Consider the following 11524-nt stretch of genomic DNA (forward strand, 5'->3'; position numbering starts at 1 on the left):
CTGGACAAGATTTACCGCAAGTTTTCACAATCGTGATAATCACACGCGGTTTTAATGATAATTAAATTTTATACGATATTACTAACCGTCACAAAATGTTATCGTGGTTTATCGTGAAACCGGTAATCGTTTCATCCCTAATCTGAAACAATAAACAGTCCAATATAGTGTAATCGATGCATATCGATACTGAAATATCTGAAAAGCTTCCAATACTTATTTTCTGCAGATGCACTTTCTCGTCTCTCATCTCCTGACAGCGAGTTACACACAAAACCACCTCCCCTCACTCACTCATTTAATTTGCTCTGGATAAATATTGTTAATGGTACAGGGCTTGAATTTCGGTGTGGCATTGCACGTATCACAAAATAATGTCATAATGCCAGTCTTTGCATTCATGTAAACATAGTCAGTTATGTCTGAAGTGAATGTAAACAGTTGAGAAAGAAAATGTGTAACAATATAATGGATCCGTGCGTCCAGTCTTAGAGGACCTGTTTAAACTCTGTCACTTCACGTGTTTTCCCTGATCGGATAGCTATCCGATTGTGAAAAGACCAGGTATAAATGTCCCCCGAATCGCACTCGAGATGGATTTTGAACGTAAAGTCTATATGCATCTGGTTGTCGCAACAATGCCAAAAAATAAACGTGTGAGAGCATGTTTTAAGCTATATGACATGTTATATAGTCAGATATGACAGCACTACTGCAGCACGCATCGTCGAAGATAAGCAGCTGAGTATCTCATCAAGCCAAACATACAAACTACCACAAATAAAACTGAAAGTAAGTCACAGACGCTCAACACTCAGTCATCTTCATTAAAAGTAAAGAAACTAACTGATCTTACCAGTGCTGTTGCCGCGCTCTCTCCTGTTGCGGTCTTTGATATTGAAATTAGATGATGATCAATAAAATGCAGCTCATATCTTTTGTTTTCAGGGACGTTAACTCCATTAACACTAGAACTACCGGAATACTAGAATGGCCATAACGGTTATTCTGACCATTCGTACGAAAAAAAATTCACGATTATAGTGACCCAAATTATCACGATTATCAATATCATCACGGTTTTATAAAAATGAGATGAAAATGTTCAAAAAGAACTGATACACACACTGAAAACATTTCAGTTTTCAGTTTTCCTAGTGCAGATTTTAATGAACAGTACCTTAAATAAGAACATCAAATGCACACACAAAAACAACACAAGTAAAGCAATGTGCATGTAATAACAATACAACCATATGTAAACAAATCAATTGAACAGCAATGAATATAGTCCGTTCTCTTCTTCTGAAGAAAAAAAGTGCAGCTGACCTAACTTCCTGTATCTTATTTATGCATCTGTTCACTTAAGATTGAAATGCAAAAATGTCAGCATATTGACTTTGTCTGGATTAATAAGTGCTCTTTGAGAAGAGACAATATGCCCGCTGGCACTGAACACTCTCTCTGATGGTACACTGGTTGCTGGGATGCACAGAAGCTTCCAGGCAACCCTAGCAAGGTGAGGCAGCTCTGATGCACTGGCCCCTCCCCCACACCAGTGAATCCTCTTCTGCTGGAATTGGGTCAGAGACAGGTAGACTATGATTTCTCCTTTCACACTGTCTTCTAGAGTGGTTGGAATCTGACTCTCTTCACCTCTTTGCTGCCTTGTTGTTGAAGTAATCTTTCTCAGCAACCCAGCTAGGCATTTCCCCTCCATTGCTGTTGGTGAAGTGCTGGTGGAGATGCTGCTGCTGGTGGAGGTGCTTTGTGGTTCTTCCCTTCAGCTTCAGCTTCAGCTTCAGCTTCACAGCTTCCTGGACACAGTTAGTTTCAATTTTTGAAGCCTCAGACTCATCTAAAGAGCTCCTTTTGATGCGGGGGTCAATAAAACAAGCCATGTTCATGACTCTCTTTGCCTTCTCTGTGTATCTATTTTTTAGGTCTTCTCTCATTATCTTTTTCATCTCTTTGGTCAGGGATGTATCTGTGTCCTTTTCCACCAGAACATCAGAATTGATGTGGTCCAGGACAGGCTTGATTGCTGACAGTGTAGCTTGTGTTTCTGAGGCAAGTGCATCTGTCAACTTGCTCAGAGTTTTCGAGGAGCTGGCACAGTTGCTCCATGACCGTTATTTCGGTATCCTTGGGCATTAGATGCCATGTTCCTCTTTCTCCAGCCAGTGTTGCACATTCTGGTTACTGTTGACTAATGCCGAGTTCACACTGCCTGATTTTAGGCCCGATTTTGATTCACCAACAGGTTTTTCAAAATCGCCAACAAATGCCTGAAATCATAGGCAAATCTGTGCTCGTGCACGTGAGTGACAATCACAAAGTGTGAATTATCAAAGATGCGATCAGCAGTGTTGGGCACGTTACTTTAAAAAAGTAATTCATAATAGTTACTTACAAATAGTAACTGAGTTAGTAACTGAGTTACATCATTATAAAAGTAACTAATTACCAGGGAAAGTAACTACTGTGTTACTTTTTTTTGTCAAATGTTCAAATATGTCAAATAACTTGGATGCTCCAATATTAAATATGTTAAATTAATGAATTGGACACTAACATTGTACATTAATGTACACTATTGTAATGTTGCTGTGGCACAATGTGAGAGACAACAGTCAAATTCAAAACATTATTGTAAGTATTATCATCAGTAGACCTACTATAGTGTAAATATTGTGTAAATATTATCAGTACTATACTACTCCTTTGGTAGTAGAGCTCACGTTATCACCTGGGTTTTTAGCCACTAATTTTGTGGCGGCATGTGATGATGTGAGGTGCTTCATTAGATTAGAATTACTTGCCACCGACGTGAAGAGACTCTTTCCTCCTGGGCATAAGTTGCACGTTACATAAACATTCATACCTCTCACCTCAACGAGGGAAAAGTAGTGCTTATACTTACAGTTTGCGAAAGCTACCTTTAAAATTGTTGGACTTGCCATTGCTCTGATTCCTCATGGTCGTTGGTGTGTGTGACTGTGCATATGCGTGTGTGTCATAGGTGTGTGTGAACTCAACCTATCAACCTCAACCTTGTCTCCCACCCACCAATCATCATCAGTTATGTGTACCACACCCCCCAACACGCATGGCATGCACGCACGCACGCCCGCACACACACACACACACACACACACACACACACACACACACACACACAAACACATCATCCAACCAGAGAAAAAAAAACGTTGCAGGTCCGACTTACAGAGAGCCTGTCCGGATGAAAACCGCTTCTGTGAGCTCAATTATAGTAACGCCGCATTTTTTCTCAGTAACGCCAATGGCGTTGTAACGGGAGAAACAGTCATTTGTTTGATTACTCATTACTGAAAAAAATGATTCCGTTAGTAACGCTGTTTATCTATAACTTCGTTATTCCCATCAGTGGCGATCAGAGAGAATCGCAGAAGAGTCGCCAACGCCCGTTTGATATTTGGCATGCTAAATATCTGGACCTGTCAGCGATTCAAAATCCTACTGTGTAAAATGAGTTCTGACAGAAAATGACATCGGCGATGACCTACAGCCAATGCGAGAGCAAGATACAGAGCAGCTGGAGGTTCAGGGATGAGTTATAGACCAGAATATCAGTATTTTAATAGATATATTTACAATTATATTGAACAGAAACAAAGTTGCTTGACCTGCCGCAGAAGTAGCACATTGCAAAATTATTTATTTACCTCAAACTCTCTTTACAGAACACGATCCTTGTTCCCTCTGTCTCCCCAACCATTTCCTCCGCCATAATCTTTTTTTCCCTTTTCGCTGCAAATCAGCACACAGACAATTTGGATTGCAAACTTTACGCAGTTTATAATTTTTAATAACAATGACGTGCCGGAATGACGCACACGCGATCATGCGTTGTTTACTTGTCACATCTCATGTGTGTTTGGTTGTGAAACATAGTTTGTGCACCGGAGAGAGTTGTCTGTGATTCTTTCCTATTGTAAAGTCATACAGTGTGAAACCTCCTGCCGCCGATCTCAGAAGTTTGAAGACTTCTGAGAACTCTTCAAAAGTGTGTTGCGTTGTCTGTGGTTATGCAGACCAGGTTTTTTTGTTGATACCCCATTCTTCCAGCATGTTCTCAAAAAACTTGCCGATGTTTTGAGCTGAATAATCTTCTGGGAAGAACTGAGTTTCGAGGCAGTTAGATTCCAGTTGCCAGTCTGGTGTGAGGTAATGGACAGTGAAGCTTATGTAGGGTTGACCACCACCGCTTTCACTAGTCCAGAGGTCAGTAGTTGCAGCAAACCATGTTCCTTGAGCTAATTTTTTTTTTCAAGGCCTGAAACCCCTCCTCATCAAGAGCAAAGTCACAGCCATTCCTTAATTAGATACAACCCATCTGTAATTGGTTGGCTCTTAAAGGGGTGGTAAACCACGATTTCACTATTCTAACTTTAGCTAACGTGTAATGTTGCTGCTTGAGCATAAACAACATCTGCAAAGTTACAACGTTCAAAGTTTAAAGCAAAGGGAGATATTTGCTTTTAAAGAAATCAGTTTCTAAGAAATACAGCAAACGGCCAGTAGGCGACTACACACATTCCTCCAGGGTTGGTGACATCAACTGGCTCAATATTTACATAAACCCCTCCTCCGAGAATATTAAATAAGGGGGGGTGAGGCCATTTTGTATTTTGTATGCCGAGGAAACGCTGTTATTTTCATCCGGATTGCAGGTCTGGGGTACTTGCTCTGTTCAGCCTTCCTTGGGACGAGGGTGCATTGCAGAGCGTTTAACATACAGCATGTTATATGCACGTGTGTTTGAGTCAGCGGGGAATCAGGCGCGCGCAGGGCTCCCTGCAGCACATATAACAGAGGAAAACATCCACCGTCTTCGCGATTTCAATGCCAGATTTGCACAACGTCAGCTGCGTGAAAAAAACACTGCCGGTGCGTGGATGCACGACGCGCGCGCTGCACATTTCACGGAGGACAACACAAACTTCCACAAACTTCGCGAGTTCAATACAGGATATGCACAACGGCTTGTCCTGAAAGCTGGATTTACAAACAGAAGCTGTTCACGGGCCACAACCTGTAAGTCTGATTTATTTTTCATCGATGTGTTTTCCTGTAATAGGTTGTAGCAAGGAAGTAAACAGATGACAACGCTGTTCTGCAAACCAGTCTGTTAAATGCTCATTCATACTTAACGTTATCCGACGAACACCTAACGTTACAAACACTAACGTTAAAATCTCAACAGCGAACTTGGCATTAGTGTAAATGATTCTTTGATTAGAGCTTTTATGTATTGTTTATCTACAGGCATGCTAAACATGGTTCTGTGTGTGATTTGGCTAACTTACTAGTTAAAGCCAGTGCTTAGTGTTTGTTTTGGGTTAGTTCTTGCGACAGATATTTGGCTATAATCGTTCTAAAAATACAAAAGTTAAAGTGCCATTCAGTAGCGATCATTATAGATCCGCAGTCTTTACTCTTGAGGACTGAACAGGTTCTGCTCGATCATCTTCACTCAAATGTTCTGGGTCTGATTCGGGCTCAGATTGGTATGGTTTTTTTGACGCCGTTGTTTCTAACACTGACCAAAGCACAGCCTCCGGTAAGGGGCGTGACGTTTCCGACAAACGTACACTGCGGTTAGCGAATCACAACACACTGGGCCAGCTAACCAATCTGAGCCCATCGCGTATTTTTGAGGGACTGGCTTCATACAACCCGGAAAGCATCAGACCGTTTTACAAGGAGGGACAGAGCAGTGTAGAATAAAGGTCAAATATCTGAAAAATAAGGCAATTTTTTTTTAAACGAAGCATGAACATGTTACAGTGCACCCCACAAACACAGTCAAGCCTTCAAAAGAATGTGTTTTACCACCCCTTTAAATGATTAAAGCTTTTAACAAAAATGATCAAAAGTCTATATTTTCATTATTACCCATGAATTACCTTTCCACTACAACTTTAAAATGGTCCAACAAGAAGTGGACCTCCTCAATTCCATAATCAACCAACTCCTCCACTGTCTCTGGCCAAACATCATAGTTGAACACCTGGAAACATTGGATTGCTTTGGTTGCAGCAGTTAGTTGTCTGTTCCATGTCCCTCCTGACCTAAAGAAGACGTAAAAAGATGTTTCTATAATAATTATTTTTTGTTTTGTATTACTAAAGTGCAAACTGAGTGGACTAAGGTTAGTAAATGGCCTTTCATTTTTTAAAGATAGTGATTTATTTTACTGTAGGTCATCAAAAGTATATAATTTACATATAATGTTAACCATCCCCTCCCTTTAACTCACCGTACAGGGACAGTATTCACATTTACACCTATAGTTTACACTGACATGCTTTGCTCGGCCAGCTATATCTGCATTTGTTGATGATGCAGCCAGGTGGTCCATATGAGCATATACAGCTGTGTACTGCCCAGCATCTTCGAGGGTCCCCTCCTTCCCTTCAGAAGCTTCAGAAGCCCATCCAATGCCCTGGATACATGTGGCAACCATCTTGTCCCCTTGACTCCATTTGGATTATTCACAGACACATCCAGTTCAACTCCAAGGCGTTTTAACTCCCTTCTGGATTTTGAATTGAAGTGGTAAGTCTTCCAAATTAAGTGGAGCAGGTTGTACACATTGCCTACCCAAGGTGAATCCTTCTGGGCAGACAGTAGGGCAAGCTCCAATCTATAATAGTGATAGTGAACATCACTATCAAGAAAGAGAGAGCCTTAGCTTCTTTATTTTAATCAGTGAGTTAATCACCATTATCAGCTCACCTATGAGGCATGCAGTGAAATGGGATGATGTGCTTTCCCACCTCCTCTTGGAGTTTCGATGATACTCCTCCCTTCCTCCCAAAATTCACGGCTGCTCCATCAGCTCCCATGGCCACTGTCTTCTGGAGCCAGTCCTGGCATGACTCTCCAAGACCAGCAAATGTATGACCAGCAAATGCAAGCTATGTATTAATATTAATTAAAAAAAAAAAAAAACATCCTCACCATCAGCATTGGCATGTTCCACCTCAACATGTCCGACGAGGATGTTCGTGGGCTGTCCATCAAGCAGGATGCGGACATACACGATCACACATTCCTTGACAGACAGGTTGGTGTCTCCATCAGTAATGAAAGAGATGTACTGAGCTGCCGATACTTTAACTGCAGTGTTCTCGATGTATAGTATCTGCTTTCACCCGGATGATATTGGCACATGATTTGTCATTTGCATACGTCATGTTAATCGCAACTCTGTTTTTTTTCATGAGCTGCAACATTTAGTGAAGGCGAGCTCTTTTTTGGCAATGGTGTATGCAGTGTTAAATTTGATGTTTAGCACTGCTAGTAGAGTGGAACGACCGGGAGCATCCTGGCGATTAAAAGCCTTAATAATCGAACCTGATGAACCTGATTTGTTTGCCACACACTTGTCCACTTTGCCAAAATGCTCCCAAATATATTTTGAGGTCGCACAGATTAAATTTTGGGCGCAAATGCGATTAATTGAATAGTCTCAATTTCGAGCCTTGAACAGCAGCTTTGACCTGGTTGTACAGGTTTGGTATTTCAGTTTTGGAAAAAAAAAAATTGTGATGGCACTTTGTAGTGTGGTACAGCAACTTTCATCAGCCTCAGAAAACCAGGCCTCTCAGAATTTGAAATCATTAATAATGATAATAATATTCACTCACTTATGTATGCGTGTATGACCAAATATTATTCTTATTATTATCATCAATGATATTAATAATATTAAATCACTTTCTCACACCCACACACACACACACACAAAAAAAGGGGGGTGGGGGGAGGGTCTTAATAGTTTGAACATGTTTGTTTGTCTTGGCTCAAAGCCACTTGCTGTAAACTTTTCTTTGCGGAAGCTTTGTGTTAATTACAAGTGAGATAATTAATTTTTTAATCTGTAATCAGTATTTTTTTGTCCAATTTTTTGCCCAAGTTAGTTTTGGTATTGAGGTAAAAGTTAACTTACCTTGCATTTGCTATATAACTGTGGGTGCAAACTCAATTTGAATAAAATCGAATGGAGCATCGAATGGAATAAATGGAGCACTGAGCGCCATACGGACGCAGATTAGTCTACATATTACAATATTTTTTATAATATATAATTGTGTAAGAGCACTTTTAACCACAGTGAAATTTTTGTTTTTGAAAGTCTAAATTCCAACAAATATGTATTGAAGAAGAATATTTCATTAGATAAAAACATGTTGTGAATTATGGAAATTATTAGATATATTTTTTTTCAATACATTTTGACTTTTGGACTTTATAATGCTCTGGAGTTATTGGAAATGTTTGGATCAGACGAATCAGAACCAATCCTATGCAGCCACCAGACTCATCAAGGCTCTGAAGCAAGGCTAAAACCTCTGCGCCAGACAATCTCTTTCTTGCTAACATTTCAAAGGTAAGGCCAAGTTTTAGCTTAGTAATAGCATATAAAAACAACCAGAAAGTTGCTAGGCATCAGTAGCCGCATTTCCGTTACCCTTAAAATTGCGCAAATTTAAAATATGAGACAATAAAAGACAATAGAATAACAGGAATACTGGATTCTAAACAACAAATAAATGCCACAAATTATCATTAAGACCTTGAAGCAGATATGAGGGAGAAACACCCACAAACACCTCATACATGACGCTCACAAGTGTAAGGTGCTTTCCTTGCCATTAATGCTTGGATAACATGCCTACGTCTCCTTCAATTAAAAGTAATGGCTAGTGCGGTGGCTGGGATATACATAAACCTACCAACACATGGCATCATTTTTGGAATGACTTATCGCGAGATGAAAAAAATAAGTTTTAGTCGAATAACATCAGTTAATGGAAACGCTGGTGTAAACAGGCCTAAAGTGACAGCAGGTATTTATACCTGATATATCTGCTGCCAAATTATGAAATAATATAAAAAATATCTAGGCTACATGGCAGTTTTTCCCCATGGTACCGATGTCAAAATCGTGGGATTTGAAAATGCTGAGTGGCTAGTAACTTTGGCTGGTGAGCAAACAATATTAATGTCAAGCCCTGTCTATACCGGACTGAATTGCAAAGATGACCCACCATAGTTTAATCTGTCCTGCGACAGTTTTGTAAGGAACCTAAAAGAACACTAACATTGTGTTTCGCGCCATTGCTTTGACAAAGCATCTGTCAATCAAACAGAAAACAAAATCGTGATACAGCTTAGCATGCTTATCAGGCGGCAAAGGCTGTGATCTAATTAAATAGGTTGTGGCGGGTTTCAGAGCGAAGCGCACTGTGTTCACGCAAACAGCATGATTCGCAATGCTGAGTTCACAGTAAACAAACTTCAAAGTAGTTTCAATGTAGCTAGTAGCAGTGATGGAGTACTCAAGTCCTGTACTCGGACTCGAGTCCGACTCGAGTCCTTATTCTCTGGACTCGAATCCGACTCGAGACTCCGTTCTCTGGACTCGTGACTCGACTTGGACTCGCTGACTCGTACTTGGACTCGAGTCTCGAGGATATATAAAATCGCACTTGAGCATTCATCAAATTAATTACGTTGACTAAATAGGTTATCAAAATTTGATATAAGATGTTACACTTTTCCTGTTTCGGGCTCCCAAGACCGGCCGTGATCTATGTTTTCCCTCACAGACACTGCTACCGCTCGCTCTCCTTGCTTGACAACACACTCACTGACTGACGTCACTCACTTTACGCCGCATTCTTGTGCATTATTCGCGGGCTAAATGTTGACATTTGTCGTGAAGTTCGCCTACACGGGTTTTGCAGCTAATGCTGAAAAGAGCAGCGCTAAATGTTGTGTGTGTAATCGCACAATTGAGGAAAAGACTGGGACAACTTCAAACTTTAACAGACATCTGTCACGGATGCACCCAGAAAAGTAGGTAAAAATGCTTTCCATTGGCTAACATTAGCTTTAAAAAAACTATTATTGACTAATGCATATATGATAATAAACAGAGGAAGCTAGGGTTGGGCAATGTCTGCCTATTTGGCATCAGACGTCGGCGATGTCTACGTACAGTGTAGCGAATGTACAGTGACGTGACAATAACTGCCAGATTCAAACTGTGCTTTCTGCAATGGCTGGCGCTGAGCCAAAGACGGACGCGCTCAGCGCTTAATCCCGCTTATGTTTATTTTAGATTTCAGTTATTTAAATACATATAATTTATAGCAAAACAATACATTTATAGTTTGTAAAATACACAATGGTGTCTATGGAAGCAGCAATAAACAATCTTTTCAAATATATTTGCCGACATGACATACACTACTACAGGCCAAAGGTTTGGACACATTACTATTTGTAATGTTTTTGAAAGAAATTTCTTCTGCTCATCAAGCCTGCATTTATTTGAACAAAAATACAGAAAAAAATGTAATATTGTGATATATTATTACAATTTTATATATTTGGTTTTCAATTTATTATACTTTAAATTATAATTTATTTCTGTGATGCAAAGCAGAATTTTCAGGATCATTACTCCAATCTTCAGTGTCACATGATCCTTCAGAAATCATTCTAATATTCTGATTTATTATGAGTGTTGGAAACAGTTCTGCTGCCTAATATATTTGATGAATAAAAGGTTCAAAAGAACCGCATTTATACAAAATAAAAACAAATAATATAAATCTCCTTTACTATCACTTTTTATCAATTTTACACATCCTTGTTGAATAAAATTATTGATTTATTTCAAAGAAGGAAAAAATAAGGCAAAAAAATGACTGACCCCAAATTACTGACCAGTAGTGTATATTGTTGTTACAAAAGATTTCTATTTTTAAAACATTTGCTTCTTTTTTTTTTCTTTTTCTTTTTTTTTACTTTTTATTTATCAAAGTATCACAGGTTATGAAAAAATATTAAGCAGCAGAACTGTTTCCAACACTCATAAAAAAATCTGAATATTAGAATGATTTCTGAAGGATCATGTGACACTGAAGACTGGAGTAATGATCCTGAAAATTCAGCTTTGCATCACAGAAATAAATGATAATTTAAAGTATAATAAATTGAAAACCAAATATTAAAAATTGTAATAATAAATCACAATATTACATTTTTTTTCTGTATTTTTTCTGTATTCTCGAACACAGGACTCGAGCCTCGACTCGGACTCAAACTCAGGTAATGGTGACTCGACTTGGACTCGACTCTGACTCTTCTTTGGTGACTCGGACTTGGACTCGGACTCGGAACACTGGGACTCGAGACTCGACTCGGACTCGACAGTTGGTGACTCGACTACAACACTGGCTACAGCTAGCTGCTTTTTGATAGTAACTTGACTGTAGCTAACTACTTTTTCAGTTTGCAGACTGCATCTTAAAGGGGTGGTAAAACACATTCTTTCAAAGGCTTGATTGTGTTTGTGGGGTGCACTGTAACATGTGTTCATGCTTCGTTTTTAAAAAATGTCATTATTTTTCATATATTTTACCTTTATTCTACACTGCTCTGTCCCTCCTTGTAAAAACGG

This window comes from Gobio gobio (genome assembly GCF_949357685.1).
Source record: "Gobio gobio genome assembly, chromosome: 6".
NCBI lineage: Eukaryota > Metazoa > Chordata > Actinopteri > Cypriniformes > Gobionidae > Gobio > Gobio gobio.